Genomic DNA, 16747 nt, shown 5'->3' on the forward strand with positions numbered 1-16747 from the left:
TAATTTGAAGTGTAATGTTGCAATTCATGTGAAAAGAAAGGAGTAGGCTTGCAATTATATCATAGGTCGCACATTCTTGCTGCTGACCCTTTTATTTTGTAAACAGATGTGACAGAAATTTGGACATTTAAGGGCTCTACAATGGCGAATGACAGAATGAGTAAATAATCTCTTTAGTTTTGATTGAATGTGTGTGTTGCTTAGGACATAAAGTGATCTCCCCATCACTCAGGTTCTTCCAGTCATGATGGCAGCAGTGAAAGCAGTGGGGCTTGTCTGCTCCATCCGCTCTTCCTATGTTTTTGTTTTTTACCTTTTTCTACTTCTTGCGGATGGCATTGAAGAGATGTCCAGCACATTGGAGGCAAGTTTGTTTTCCTGGCAGCAGTGGCAGAGGGAGGTGAGTTGGGGCCTAGTGCCCAGTGAGAGATCTGGCAGCATCGGCTGTGGCTGCTTCAGTGTGGTGGGCCTAGTTCAGGACCTGGCAGTTTCTGCTTGCATGGATCCATAGCGATGATACCGGTGGAGGCAAGATGCCGCCGAAGAATGGCGAAACTTTTCCAGTGGCAGTGGCGCAGCAAAGGGACCCTGGGCTGGCTGACCACTTCATGCTGATATTGGACTCCACATCAGGTCTGGGTGCAGGTCCTTCGCTAAGGCACATAATAAGAAAAGGACTGTAATATTGAACTTCTAATTTAATTTCTTATTTTTTTTAACCTTTATATTCGATGTATTGGTTTATTTTCTGTGTTTTAAGATGACGGCAGATAGTAACGATATTACACAATACTTTTCACTGTATTTGTAACAAGTACACATAACAATAAATAAATAAATCAATCAGTGTCCTGTATTGATGAGTGATTTATTTTCCATACACTTTTAGGGACAGCTCATTTTAACACTCCAATACACCCTCTCAATGGGTGCAGGAACATAATAATTATGTTTGTGGATGAGTATCTAGAGTAACAAACTTGAATTTCATTACAGAAGCTGAAGAACTTAAATTCAGTAAATTAAATAATGTTAGAATAAAATGCTAATATCAGTCAGCATGGTAACTATCTGTCTCAGGAGATGGATAATGTCTCTGCTGATTGTCATTTCTCGGATGAACATCTGTGTTGGAGCTGAATCGTGAGTGGCAGTCTTTCTGCAACCCACAGGAATGAGTTGTGTTGGCTCTGAGTCAATCGACTTTTTGTTTTCTTCTGGCACTTCTTCTTTTCTGACATCTGGTTATTTCTTTCGTCCTCTGCTTTATCCACACCCTCGTCTCTACAGAACTATCACTTTGCATTAAAGCACATATCATTCATGAATGTCTCTGGGGTTGGAAATCTGCTGGCCTTTTCCAAACTTTCAGCAATGTTGTTGATGCTTAGCTGCCCTCCCTGAACTGGCCCAGCAAGCCTTTTAGTTGCATCAAACCACAGCATTGAAAGAGACAACGCACCAACCAAACAACCCCTTCTCAAGGACAGTTTGGGATGGGCAATAAATGCTTGTCTGTCCTGCACCCCATTAGCAATTGTAAAGCTACACTTAACTAAGTTTAAAAATATACATTTGAGCATCTAGTGAGGTGAGAATAGGTACAATTCAGTGATAGGAGTGCTAACCTGGTTCTTTCATGTGAAATTTATTTGGTTGAAGAATAGAGGAAAGCTTCCTGCATTCCCTGTTCATGGAGCTGTCACGTAAATCAGGGAATGTAGCAGGCCACTATCCTGCTCTGCGCTGATCTGCTTCAGTCTTCTCTTTAAATGCCGTGAGTCAATTTGCATCATCTTATGTCCTGCGGCTAATAGTCCTTGTCCTTCACAGAATCGTGTCTTTAAAAAGTCTTTGTTGTGCCCTGGAGCCTTTCAAGTGAAGTTTCACTGTCTAGAGATACAATATGTGAGAGATTCTTCACAGATACTGTAGTCATTATCATACAAACTTTGATCTGACATTAAAAGCAGTGGTGTTGAGTTTCAGGGTAGCAATCCTCTACTTTAGAGAATGATAGGGTGCGGGTTTGTACTTGTGACTCCCATCAATATCGTTTTGAGAACTTGCCAACAAAAACAGACCCAATTTTGTGTCTCCTAGCAATGGCAAGATGCAGTGACTGGTAGAGCAAGCCATGGGTTACCTATATAGAGAGAGGCTTAGGAAAAGAACAGTAGCTGACTGAAACTAAAATTGAGATCTGGCTAATCCCGGGATCTATTCTCTGTCAGTGCTCCGTTGATGCAAGGATAGTGCTAAAGGCTGTGCAGCAGTCCTTGGAAATCAGGTACAAGGCCAGGAGCAATCCTTGGCATTGATCATTGACTTGTGTAGGTATGTGTACAAGTGCCAGTGTCAGTGTTCCTCGCAATTGGGTCTCAATGCCTGGGTCCACACCTTGAATAATTTGGACATTTTACCATAGGTGACAGGAGTCTGTGGAACTTTACCGCATCATGATGGCACAATAGGGTCAGAAAGTCATAGAGATGTACAGCATGGAAACAGACCATTTGGTCGAACTTGTCCATACTGACCAGATATCCGACATAAAGCTAGTCATATTTGCCAGCATTGGCAAAAGACATAAGATGAAGGTCGGAATCTAAGAGAAACCACAGACACCATTGTGAAAAATGGCAGAAAACCACGGTAAAGCTCAGTTTCTCAACCATCCGACCAGAGAAAGGATGAAATGGACATGTGGAGAACATTACGTCACTACAAAATAGGAAACCGGGTATGACCTTGGCATTACTGCTCCTCAGCAGAAATAAATCATTTTTTAATTGAATAATGATGAAGATTTGGACCGTCTTTAGAATTCTTAGATGAAATTTACAAGAAAGCTGTTGATTGTAAAGCAATTGTAAGGTGTAGCGATACACGTATTGGCTCTCCCAGAAATTAAAGAAGATTTTTAAAAGATTTATTCTTTTCATGGAACATAGGGAGATATTGATCGATTTTGGAAACAAGATAGCTGTTTCATGGAGGAACATATCATGGACTTTGACAAAATTCGCTTGGGAGACCTCTGAATAAACATCATCAATTAACTTACTGAATTATGCTAAGGTGTCACATAGACAGATATATGTTCCTAACATATGTTCAGTTCTTAGAACAGGAGAACTCATTGGATTAGAAAAATATTCTTTGAAAAATATTCCTGGGAAACAAATCCTTTTCTTCAGCATTTGTAAAAGAAATGGGACACAAAAATAGGAGTCAGTAATTGCTAACTTTTGATGTGGCCTGGATAATGGATGCTGATATCAATATATTGGATGAATTTAAGATGAACACAATGGGGATGAATGCGGATTTAACAGATTTAGCTATTATAACAGAAAACAGAAATCTCTGCATTATGATGATTCAGAAGGAGGGCATTCAGCCATTGTGTCTGCATTAGTTCAGTCAGCTAATGCCAGTCTCCTGCTCTTCCCCCACATTCTTGCACATTATTACTATTGAAATGACCTTCCAATGCTCCCCTCTTGAAGCTGCCTCCACCACATTTCCAGACGGTGCATTCCTTGCCCTCATTACTCATTGTGTGAAAGGTCTTTTTGTTTTACATCAGTTTTCATTTGCAGATCAAGTCGAAATCTATGAAAGATTTTCATCCTGCATTTTGTAGATTTAATCTTTCTGCCCATGTACGTTAGAAGTGCAAAAGCGTTATCACAGGTGACATTATGAAGAAATGATTAAGAGTAAAGATTCTTTCTCATAATAGAAAGGTTTGGCAATGGTGAATTTAGTGATTTGTGCGAAAACCTTACTTTAGAGTCTTAGAGATGTACAGCATGGAAACAGACCCTTTGGACCAACCCATCCATACCGACCAGATATCCCAACCCAATCTAGTCCCACCTGCCAACACCCGGCCCATATCCCTCCAAACCCTTCCTATTCATATACCCATCCAAATGCCTCTTAAATGTTGCAATTGTACCAGCCTCCTCCACATCCTCTGACAGCTCATTCCATACACGTACCACCCTCTGCATGAAAAAGTTGCCCCTTAGGTCTCTCTCATATCTTTCCCCTCTCACCCTAAACCTATGTCCTCTAGTTTTGGACTCCCCAACCCCAGAGAAAAGACTTTGTCTATTTATCCTATCCATGCCCCTCATAATTTTGTAAACCTCTATAAGGTCACCCCTCAGCCTCTGACGCTCCAGGGAAAGCAGCCCCACACTGTTCAGCCTCTCCCTATATCTCAGATCCTCCAACCCTAGCAACATCCTTGTAAATCTTTTCTGAACCCTTTCAAATTTCACAACATCTTTCCAATAGGAAGGAGACCAGAATTGCACACAATATTCCAACAGTGGCTTAACCAATGTCCTGTATAGCCACAACATGACCTCCCAACTCCTGTACTCAATATGCTGACCAATGAAGGAAAACATACCAAATGCCTTCTTCACTATCCTATCTACCTGCCGCTCCACTTTCAAGGAGCTATGAACCTGCACTCCAAGGTCTCTTTGTTCAGCAACACTCCCTAGGACCTTCCCATTAACTGTATACGTCCTGCTAAGATTTGCTTTCCCAAAATGCAGCACCTCGCATTTATTTAAATTAAACTCCATCTGCCACTTCTCAACCCATTGGCCCATCTGGTCCAGATCCTGTTGTAATCTGAGGTAATCCTCGTCGCTGTCCACTACACCTCCAATTTTGGTGTCATCTGCAAACTTACTAACTGTACCTCTTATGCTCACATCCAAATCATTTATGTAAATGACAAAAGGTAGAGGACCCAGCAACGATCCTTGTGGCACTCCACTGGCCACAGGCCTCCAGTCTGAAAAACAACCCTCCACCACCACCCTCAGTCTTCTACCTTTGAGCCAGTTCTGTATCCAAATGGCTAGTTCTCCCTGTATTCCATGAGATCTAACCTTGCTAATCAGTCTCCCATGGAGAACCTTGTCAAACGCCTTACTGAAGTCCATATAAATCACTCCTACTGCTCTGCCCTCGTCAATCTTCTTTGTTACTTCCTTAAAAAACTCAATCAAGTTTGTGAGACATGATTTCCCACGATAATCTGGTCTTAAAGTCCTTTCAGCTACCAACTCTGTGAAGACAATCCTGCAGTGATTGATGAAAAGGTGCAATAAATTTTAGTTGTACAACCAGATTGCAAGGTGAAAACGTCCCTGCATGCAAAGACTTCACTCCAGATAGTTGTAAAGTGTTATATCCATCTAGCAGTCTGTGAAGCAAATCCCTTCGCTTCTGTCTGATCGTCCTCCTGGTCCAATACAAACCATTTTTTCCAATTCCTTGAATGCAGGTCAGTAAGTTTTTGTCAAGGCTGAGGTCTCGGTGGAAAAAAAACATAGAGAGTTTAGAGACATATAATGCCATCTGAGACAGAATTTAATGCAGGAGATAAAATGTGTTATAAAAGAGAGGATAAAGGGGAGTGGAAAGGTTTGAGTAAGGTGTTGATGAGACTGGACCTAATAATTGTGGCACTCAAACCTTTGAAGTTAATTCCTCATGATTAGAAAATATCTATTAATTCTGTTTAATCAGCCTGTTCAGGATGTTAGAACACACCTCCAAATCAGGTGGGACTTGAACCAAGGGCCTCTTTGCTCAGAGGTAGGACATTACCCCTACACCACAAGAATCCTTTTAAAGCAAAGTCAATATAATCTCTCGAATTCTGAACAGGTGAGGGAATTAGATCAGGCAGCTTTTACCTCCAAACGCTCATGTGGTTTTAATAATGGAGCTGAGTAACCGAGTAAAGTAGATCAGAACCTGGTTGGTGACAAGCTGAAAGATCAAGTTGCTCAGTACTCAGTGCTGACATCCAAAGGCACATTGTAGTCGTTGCATTCTGAGCAATGCCGAGGTAGTGGTATTTTGATATTGCTTTGAACTGCATCCTCACTCCAAATTGAGTTTTTCATCTAATTTAATCTACAAAGCTTCAGCAAGCATCAAGGTGTGTTGTGAATTACACTCGAAGGTTGTAAAGAGAAATTGAGTTAGATCAGGAAGGTATGTAAAAGATTGTAACAACATAGAGAAATGACATTTTCCCCTCTCTCTCCCTCTCTCTCTCTCTATAGAGCCATGCAGATGGCTAGTCCCAGATGAATCTAACCACAGGTTCTGAGCTGCCCATCCAGCAGTGCGACTGTGACAAGACATGGAGGAGCACAGAACAGTTTGCTGCCCCCTGTAAAATGAGAGATTCTTCTGCAAGGTAAAACTGCAAATGTTTGATGCACATACAAAACAAAACCTCAAATTGAAATGAGGAACATGAAACTGAGCAACATATTAAAGTCTGTCATTTAGTTAGGTAGATGGACATGACAGAAATCTGAGGGGCTGTGCACACAGCAGTCCAATATCAGACGTAGTTGTTCACTATTCTTTGTAATGAATTTCTGTCAGTCATTCTGCAATGGTCCTGACATGTTCCAGATTACTATTCGTCTTGTCACCGCAAATTGTTACCAGTGCCACTTCCTGCGACTGACAGATTTCATTCAGTTCTTCCACCATTCCATATAGTTTTTGTATGCTTTCAGTGGTGTAAGTTCAAAGTCTGGAACCTAAAGTGCCTGTAAGGTTATTATATCATGGAATTACATCCTACCACCTTTCAATCTGCTACTTCAAGGGACACTGAGACTGTGGGTTATACCACTTCTCCAGACCCATTTGTCTCGATCTTCCCCGTGCTATTTCATCAGAGATACGATTTATTCGCTTCCCTTGAAATAGTGGAGAAAGGCGTTTGAGATTCATTTCTGAAATGGACAAGCCATAAAGAAATGATATTAGTATGTCCACAACCCTCAAATAATTTTCTGTTTTTCAGTTATAGGCTTGAAAATCAGGGCCTTTTTGCATCTATATGCAAGTACCAGATACAAGAATCAGTATCTCAGGCCTGAAGTTTCTTGTGCTGAATGCAGAGCATTTCACTTTTACCCAAAGGAGGTGGCTGCCATATCTATGAGTCAGATCTCCATTCCTTTAGGATTCCTGTTTCCTCAACAAAATTCCAAATGTGCAATCACCCAGCCCCGTATCCTGCCACCACCCCATCAACAGAGGATAATGTCAGGAATTATCTTTTGAAGTGCTTCTGCTGAACACAGGTCATCCTTTGAGGCCTCCTGAAGGCCCAAAGGTTTTACTATATGAAGGCCATCAATTCAGTTTCATCGATCAGAAATTGAATTGCTGTTATTCAACCAGAAGGTAAAAAAATTCTCTTCTTAATTTTGTTAATGTCAGGAAACAATTGTGGACTGGAGGGTTTTGTTTCTGACGTTTGGATTTTTTTTTGAAAATGTAACCAGTGGAATAGTTGAGGGGAAACTGGTGGTATATTTGTTTTTTTTTTGGAAGACTTTGGACAAGGTGAGACACAAAGGTTAGTAACCAAAATTCCTGCATATGCGGTTGGGCGGAGTGTGCTGGCATGGATTGTGAACGGGTTAATAGATTAAAAAAAACTGTAGAAATAAATGGGTCATTTTCAGTTTAGCAGGCTTTGACTGGGCACAAGCTAATCGCAATTGATCACTGATTTGGATGTGATTAGCCTTTCTCTGCAGCATTTGTTTCAAACTAGCAAAGACAATCTGTAACTTAATGCTTCTCTATTGTAAAGTACACCTTGGCTGTCTATATAATACTCAATACTATATTATCTGCAGTACACGCGTTATACAGAATCCCACTAAAAATATATGCTAAATAGAATCCCATATCCACTTTATGTACAAGAAGCAGTGTTTCAGCTCCAAAACATTTTTCAAAAACCTTTTTATTTTCTCAAGTTCCCAAGCTAAAGAATGGCCTTTTAAAACCGTGATTTGGACTGGGGTCATTTTGATGCCAGCTGCATTAGAATACCCATCAAATATCAGCCTTGCTAAAAGTAACTAGTCACATGTTCTCCTCATGTTCGTGGTCTCCTAAATTTGAAAACGTAAGTATGCATTTCTCCACTGTTAAGCTTTTAATGCTTTTTTGTCATTGAAGGATTCACTATTTCAGAGTATTATCACTACACTTAATCTAGAAACCCAAGTAATGTTATGGGGACGCGTTCAAACCCCACCATGGCAGGTAAATGAAAAAGTCTGCAATTAAGGACAAAAGGGTAACTAGGGAGAGAATAATGCCCCTCAAAGATCAGCAAGGCAGCCTATGTGTGGATCCGCAGGAGATGGAGTAGATACTAAATGAATATTTTGCATCAGTGTTTACTGTGGAGAAGAATATGGAAGATATAGATCGTGGGGAAATAGATGGGTGACATCTTGAAAAAATATTATAGAAGAAAAGGTTTTGGATGTCTTGAAACACACAAAAGTGGATAAATCCCCAGGACCTGATCAAGTGTACCCTTGAACTCTGTGGGAAGCTGAAAAGTGATTACTGGGCCACTTGCTGAGATATTTGTATCATTGATAGTCACAGGTGAGGTGCCGGAAGATTGGAGGTTGGTTACCATGGCACCACTATTTAAGGAAGGTGATAAGGGAAAGTCAGGGAACTATAGACTGGAGAGCCTGACATGGATGGTGGACAGGAGAATGGATCTTTTGGGCATAAGCTTGATGAAATGTCAATTTTTCTGCTTCTCAGATGCTGCCTAACCTGTTGTTGTGTTTTTCCAGCACCACACTCTTGACTCTGATCTTTAGCATCTGCAGTTCTCACTTTCTCCCATCGATAGTGGATATGTTGTTGGAGGTAATCCTGAGGGACAGGATGTACATACATTTGGAAAGGCAAGGACTGATTAGGGATAGTAGACATGGCTTTGTTTGTGGGAAATCATGTCTCACCAACTTGATTGAGTTTTTCTGAAGAAGTAACAAAGAGGATTGATGCAGGCAGAGCAGTGGACGTGATATATATGGACTTTGGTAAGGCGTTGACAAGGTTCCTCACTGGAGACTGGTTAGCAAGGTTAGATCTCATGGAATACAGAGAAAACTAGCCGTAACTGTAGATGACACCAAAATTGGAGATGTAGTGGACAGCAAAGAGTATAACAGAATCTTGATCAGATGGGCCAATGGGCCGAGGAGTAACAGGTGGTGTTTAATTTAGATTAATGCAGGGTGCTGCATTTTGGAAAAGCAAATCAGAGCCGGATTTATTTACATAATGGCAAGGTCCTGGGGAATGTTGCTGAACAAAGAGACCTTAGAGGTTCCTTGAAAGTATAGTTGCAGGTAGATAGCATAGAGAACGAGGCATTTGGTATGCTTTCTTTTATTGGTCAGAGCATTGAATATAGGAGTTGGGAGGTCATGTTATGGCTGTACAGGACAAAAGTGGTTAAGCCACTTTTGGAACATTATGTGCAGTTCTGGTCTCCTTGAAACTTGAAAGTGTTCAGAAAGATGTCATAGGATATTGCCAGGGTTGGATGTTTGTGCTATAAGGAGAGGCTGAATAGGCTGGGGCTGTTTTCCCTGGAGTGTCAGAGGCTAAAGGATGACCTTTGTAGAGGTTTATAAAATCATGAGGGGCATGGATAGGATAAATAGACAGGGTTGGGGGAGTCCAGAACTAGAGGGCATAGGTTTAGAGTGAGAGGGGAAAGATATAAAAGAGACCTAAGAGGCAACATTTTCATGCAGAGTGTGGTATGTGTATGGAATGAGCTGCCAGAGGAAGTGGTGGAGGCTGGTACAATTGCAACATTTAAAGGCATCTGAATGGATATATGAAAAGGAAGGGTTTAGAAGGATATGGGCCAAGTGCTGGCAAATGAGACGAGATTAGGTTAAGATATCTGGTCACATGGATGCATTGGACCGAAGGGTCTGTTTCTGTTCTGTACATCTCTATAACTCTAATTAAGGGTCTAATGACAGCCATGAAACCATCATCAATTGTCAGGCAAAACTCATCTTGTTCACGAATGTCCTTTAGGGAAGAAAATCCTTACCTTGCCAGACCCACAGCAACGTGGTTGACTCTTAAGTGCCCTCTGGGCAGTTAAGGATAGGGAATGGGGCCAATTCAGTGACTCCCACATCCTGTGAATATATTCTACGCATATACTATTATACCTCAAATCTAATCCATTAAATCCAGTTTCACTGACCAATTAAGTCTTATAATTGGGAATAAATTACTGCAACTGCTGGAAACTGTGCTGAGAACAAAAAATGCTGGAAATCACAGCAGGTCGAGCAGCATCTTTAGAGAGAGAGCAAACTAAGGTTTCGAGTCAAGCTGACTTTTCATCAGAGCTCTGAAAAGTCATCTAGGCTCGAAAAGTTAGCTTGCCCTCTCAGTAAATGTTGCCTGACCAGCGAGTCTTTCAGGATTAACTGGGAGGAATCCTTTCTTGGGTGTTCTGAATTTAGGTTGTAAGATTGCTCGCTGAGCTGGTAGGTTTGTTCTCGGACATGTTGTCACTATGCGAAGTAACATCATCAGTGAGCCTCCAGTGAAGTGTTGCTGTTCTGTCTCTCATACTATTTATTTATGGGTCTTGATTGTTGTGGTAGGTAATATCATTTCCGGTTCTGCTTCTGAGAAGATGGTAAATGGGGTCAAAATCTATCTATTTGTTAATGGAGTTCTGGTTTGAATGCCAAGCCTTGAGGAGCTCTCACACAGTCTTTGTTTAACATGTCCCAGAATAGATCTATTGTCCCAGTCGAACTGGTAATCCTCTTCATCTGTGTGTATGGATACTAGTGATAGTTGGTCATGTCTTTTGGTGGCTAGTTGCTGCTCATGTCTCCTGGTGGATAGTTTCCTGCCCATCTGTCCAATGTAATGTTTGTTGCAGTACTTGCGCAGTATTTTGTGTATGACGTTCGTTATGCTGGCTATGGGTACGGGGTCTTTTTAAGTTCATCAGGACCTGTTTCAGTGTGGTGGTAGGTTTGTGGGCTGCCATGAGGCCTAGGTGCCATAGTAGTTGGGTCATTATCTCTGAAATGTCTTTGATGTTTGGTAGGGTGGCTAGAGTCTTTGGACACTGTTTAGGTCTATTGTGTAGGAATCAGCGGACTGCACTTCAACCACCGGGACACAGATAAAAATGACTTCTTAGCAGCACTGGAATCCACCCTCAAAGACAACAGACTGACCGAAGAAACCCAACAAACCATCAGATAGACAGTAGCACCAACACTAAAAAGGAAGAAAGAAGGTAATACCCTCAACACACTGGAAAAGAAAGCCCTGGAAGAACTCCAAAAAGACACAGATATAATCCTACCAGCAGACAAAGGGGGCATGACTGTCATCCTGAACAGAACACAATAAATTGAAAAAGCAAACACACTACTAACCGATACCAACACTTACCAACAGATAGACCTGACTCCACAGCTAGAAAATCGTAATACAGTATCCCTGAGGAAACTACACAAGACAGACCACCAAAGGATGAAACCAGAAGGATTGAACACACCACGTTTCTACAGATCACCAAAGGTACATAAACAAGGGGCTCCCCTCAGACCCATAGTCTCACTTCCCAGGACACCGATATACAGGTTAGCAAAGGAACTGCGACGCCCCTGGTAGAGGACTTAACCCACTCCATTCACTCAACCCAGGAATTCCTTTAACGTTATCAAAGACATCAAGGTAGAGGACGACAAGGTCACTGTTTCCTTTAATGTGACGGCCCTATTCACATCAATAAACATCACCCTGGCCGAAAAACACTGGCCTCACTGCAGGACAAACCATGGACACAATCACCAACTCCATCGGCAAGGACAGCATCCTCAAACCAGTAGACCAGTGCCTCGGAATGCACTTCATCTTCAATAACAAGATCTGCAAACAAATCAACAGGACACCTATGAAATCACCACTATTAGGACTTCGAGCAGAAGCAGTTATGTAGCGGTGAGAATGACCCTCCCCACAATCCAGCCCAAGCTTTGGATCCGCTATGTGGACGACCACTTTGTCATCATGAAACACAACAAGCTAGACCCGCAAACACATAAACAACATCCTTACTGGTATAAAATGCACCAAAGGGGAAAGGAACAATAACCAGCATTTATAGGAAAGCCACGTACACTGACCAGATACACAACTACAGAAGCAATCATCCCAACACCCACAAACGGAGCTGCATCAGGACATTATTTAAACAGGCCATATCACACTGTAGTACCCAGGAGCTACGAGAAGCCAAGGAGAAACACCTGTATGACATATTCAGGAACAACGGTTAACCGCTAAGCACAGTCTGTCGATTCCTGCACAACAGACCTAAACAGGAAGACACAACACGCCTAAAGACTCTAGCCACCTTACCATACATCAAAGACATTTCAGTGAAGACGACCAGACAATAAGAGATACCAGTTTGACTGGGACAATACATCCATCCTGGGACAGGCTAAACAAAGATATGCCTGAGAGTTCCGAAAGGCCTGGCATTCAAACTGGAACTCCATTAACAAGCATATAAATGTTGACCCCATTTACCAACCTCTCAGAAACAGACCAGGAAATGATAGCACCTACCACAACAGACCAAGGCACAAATAGTAAGCAGGACAGAACAGCAACACTTCACCGGAGGCTCACTGATGATGTTTCCTAGCATGGTGACGAAACGCCTGAGAACAAACCCATCAGGTCAGCGAGCAAACTTACAACCTGAGCTACAAATCTTCCCCAAAATCTGAATTTACTTTGCTGAGTTCCTAAGTTAATATATTTAAAAGGTCAATGCCGTTAACTCTCAGTTTTCCATCCCGTTGTTTCTCAGTCTGCATCACCATTCTAAAGAAATTATCAGCAAGCATCATGAAGATGCTTAAAGTTTTCCTTTGTGACACCAATCAAACATTGTGAGGGCAGCTTTTAGTTTAAAACAGCCTACTTTCAGCATAACAGGTCACACTGATAGATTCCATACTGGGATGCCACACCTGATCATTTCGTTCAGGTCATCAATACATTTTGTTTCAGTTTCTATGGATTATTATCTACAGTTGCAGGCTGTTTGGGCTGTTTCAGAAACACATCTGTCTGAGAAGTGTTGCCTTTTAGAAATGCAGGTCATGTGTCTTTTGATCTGTACTCTCCCATGAATATGTAGCTAAAGAGCTCAAAGGATTTCAAGGTTATTTCCAAGTTGTGGACAAGTTTGCTGTAATATCTGTAACATCCAGTCACTCTACAAAGCCCCTGGCAAATAGCCTTGCTTCAGTCAAACGAGTCCCATCTAAAAGATCTTTTTCAAAACAAATCCTTTTATGTGATAAAACTGCTATATCCATACTGGTTTCTAAGAATGTACTCTAAACTCTCTCCAACTGTCTAATTCTCTTTGTTTTTGCAAAAATTATTTTATATTCAGGTATATACACACAACCATCAAAATCTCATTCTCATTAGAATTTCTGTTTCTAATTCCATTTAAGGACTGTTTTATTGAAGCTACAACTTTGACTTGCATGTTCGTGTCTGTCCGTATTAATTGGCCTACCTCCACTATGTGATCATTGACTAATGCAAGAGCCTTGTCTCGACCCACAATCATTATTTGCAATTTCTTACGCTCCACTCTTTCACTCCAATCTGCCAGTTCATGGACCTTGTGTCTCAGCTATCATCATGGTCATTCAGACTATATTTAAACTTGCAGGAGCTTCTCCAGCTTACCCATAATTGTCACATTCCCTCATTTACTAAAGGTCTCTAGAGTAAAATTTGGACAGGTAGTCCATGTCCTGTGTGTCGTGATCTCTCACATGATCATGATGCAGCCCATGAACTATTATACTCCATTCCTCAGGACTTCAGGTACGAGTTTTGTTTATTCTGTCAGCTGCTCAAGGTCCCAAATTTTGTAATTAATTCTGATTAATTGAGAAAAGTAAACATAATAGTTATATTACATAATTGATAAGTCCTTCTTTCTCATAACCCATTACTGACCAAAGTTTCCATTCCTTCGGACACTGTCTTTTGGACTGCATCAGGTCTCCTGGATGTACAGCACAGAAACGGACCCATGAGTCTAACTTGTCCATGCTGGCCAGATATTCTACATTAATTTAGTCCCATTTACAAGCATTTGACCCATGTCCCTCTGAACCGCACAACCACCTCTAAACCCTTCCTATTCATATACCCATGCCCTTTAAATGTTGTAATTGTACCAGCTTCCACCACCATATCCAGTAGCTCATGCGATAGACACACCATGCTCTGCATGAATAAGTTGCCCTCGAGGCCCCTTTTAAATCTGCCCCTTTCACCTTAGACCTTATGCCCTCTAGTGTTTGACTCCCCTACCCTGGGGAAAAGACCTTGACTTGTCACCCTATCCATGCCCCTCATGACTTTATAAACATCTATAAGGTCGACCCTCAGCTTTTGAAACTCCAGGGAAAATAGCCACAGCCTATTCAGTCTCTCCCTATAGCTCAAACCCTCCAAACCAGGCAATGTTCCTGTAAATCTTTTCCAAATCCTTCCAAACTTCACAACATCTTTCTTATAGCAGGAAGATCAGAATTGAATGCAGTATCCCAAAAGTGGCCTAACCAATGTCCCTTATAGCCACAACATGAGCCCCCAACTCCTATACTCAGTGCATTGCCCAGGATAGCTTGAATGGTTTTATACAATGCCTCAAAACAGCCTGATGAAACCCCTCTCCCTGCATGTAGAGCACTCAATAGGCAAAACATTTGAACTATTTATAGTACATAGTTGAGCAAGAGGACTCTCACAGAAAGAAATTTGGGATTTCACCCATAAACCAGAATTTTATGCATGTGGGTGAAGGATGGGATTAGAGCCAATCTTCACACCATTTATTTTTCTATTTACAGAATTACACATTACAAGGGTATACTTCCCAACCCAATACCTCCAGTTTTTATGTCTGTTGGGGATCAGGTGAATCCCCAGTGCATGCCCACCATCTGCATTGAAATGAACTCTTTATAAAATAAATACAGATCACTCATGATTTTATTCAATGTTGGAACTGGTTTGCATCATGTACTCCTGTTCTCATGTTTCTATTCTTAATTTTGAGTCCAGTAGTGATTCTGCTTCTCACTAAGAACCGTTTTAGTCAGCAGATGAGTTGCACTGTTGCAATAGATCTGAACCTGAGTATGGAATGAGAACATGAAATTCTTGCAATACTTAGTCTGGCATGCGAACAAGTGAATTGAAACCAAAGTCAAGCAGTGCTTTACATCAAAAGGCTTGAGAGTTGTTTAGTTTTTTTGGTTTTAGAAAAGAAACAGATTGAGTAATCATGATAAAGTTAAAAATGCATGCAGGTTTGTGTCCTCTCTCCAATTAATAAGTTATATATATTGGCAAAGGCAGCAAGGGAGTTTTGGGCTGCTCTGCTATTAAGTCAGAATTGATTTTTCGCGTCCTTTCCAGTCTGTACTCGATCATCAGTCTTTTGTGGGACTGATCGAGCTGTTATGGAGATAGCAAGTCCCTGAGTAACAAAGCTACGTACAGGCGTCCATGCTCCTGGGAGCATGGTAAAGGTAAAAACACTTAATCTGTGTTGTAATTAAGCAGTACAAGGTTTTTCTCTGAAGACATTTTCGAGAAAGAAAATCATTAACCTAACTGTTTAATACCCTACAGTGAAACTTTTCTAAATTTAGATTGTCCGTTGAACAGAGCAGATAAAAATCGATGGAATTAAATGGTTTATTTTCTCACTTTATGTCTTCTGGGCAAAAAAGGTGGATGACTCCATATAGGTTTATTTTTCTATGTGCCTGTAACATTTCCATTGATGCACAACTTAGATTAAAGTCACTGTCTCCTATTTTGAAATATATCCAAATAGCTTTCAAAAGAATAACGAGAAAGAGTGAACCAAGGAGATTCAGGTACATAATTCTTTGAAGTTTGCATCACAAGTAGACAGGGTGGTTGCAAAGTCAAAAAGTGTGGTGCTGGAAAAGCACAGCCAGTCAGGCAGCATCCGAGGATCAAGAGAGTATACTCTCCTGCTCCTCAAATGCTGCCTGACCAGCTGTGCTTTTCCAGTACCACCCTTTTTGACTCTGATCTCCACCATCTGCAGTCCTCACTTTCTCCAGGGTAGTTAAGAAAGTGTTTAGCACACTTGCCTTCATTGTTTAGACTTTTTAAGTCGAGGAGTTGAGATGTTATGTTGGGGTTATACAGGGTGTTGGTGAGGTGTCTTCTCCAGTACTGTGTGCAGTTCTGGTTGGCCTATTATTGGAAGGATATTATTAAGCTAGAGAGGATTCAGAAAAGATTTATCAGGATGTTGCCTAGAGTTTGAGTTATAAGAACAGACTGGAAAGGCTGGAACATTTTTCATTGGAGCATAACAGGTTGAGATAATAAACCTCGTCGAGGTTTATAAAGTCATGCAGGGTATAGATAAGGTGAATGGCAGGTGTCTTTTCCCTCGGATGGGGAAATGAAACTTAAGGGCATACTCTTGATGTGAGAGGAGAAAAATTTTTAAAAGACATGAGGGACAACTTTTTTTCAACAGAGTGGTTCACGTATGGAATGAACTTTCAGAGGAAGTAGTGGATCCAGCTCCAGTTGCAACATTTGAAGGACACCTGGATAAATACATGAATAAAAAAAGTTTAGAAAGATAAGGCGAAAGTGAGAACTGAAGATGCTGGAGATTAACGTTGAGAGCGTGGTGCCGGAAAAGCACAGCAGGACAGGCAGCATCCGAGGAGCAGGAGAA

At 41.3% G+C, this 16747-nt stretch overlaps 1 protein-coding gene across 3 annotated transcripts in view; it reads left to right on the plus strand.

The window, feature by feature from the left end:
• st3gal2 (ST3 beta-galactoside alpha-2,3-sialyltransferase 2) overlaps positions 1–16747 on the plus strand; it is a 352750-nt gene that overhangs the window by 151067 nt on the left and 184936 nt on the right. For 2 of the 3 annotated variants that reach the window (XM_060838280.1, XM_060838281.1), the window contains exon 2: positions 6111–6247. The gene's annotated coding sequence lies outside the window, so the exon portion shown is untranslated. Of the gene's footprint in view, positions 1–6110; positions 6248–7171; positions 7258–16747 lie in introns of those variants that run through there. The other variant, XM_060838283.1, reaches the window with a different exon arrangement.

Source organism: Hemiscyllium ocellatum, chromosome 17 (genome assembly GCF_020745735.1).
Source record: "Hemiscyllium ocellatum isolate sHemOce1 chromosome 17, sHemOce1.pat.X.cur, whole genome shotgun sequence".
NCBI lineage: Eukaryota > Metazoa > Chordata > Chondrichthyes > Orectolobiformes > Hemiscylliidae > Hemiscyllium > Hemiscyllium ocellatum.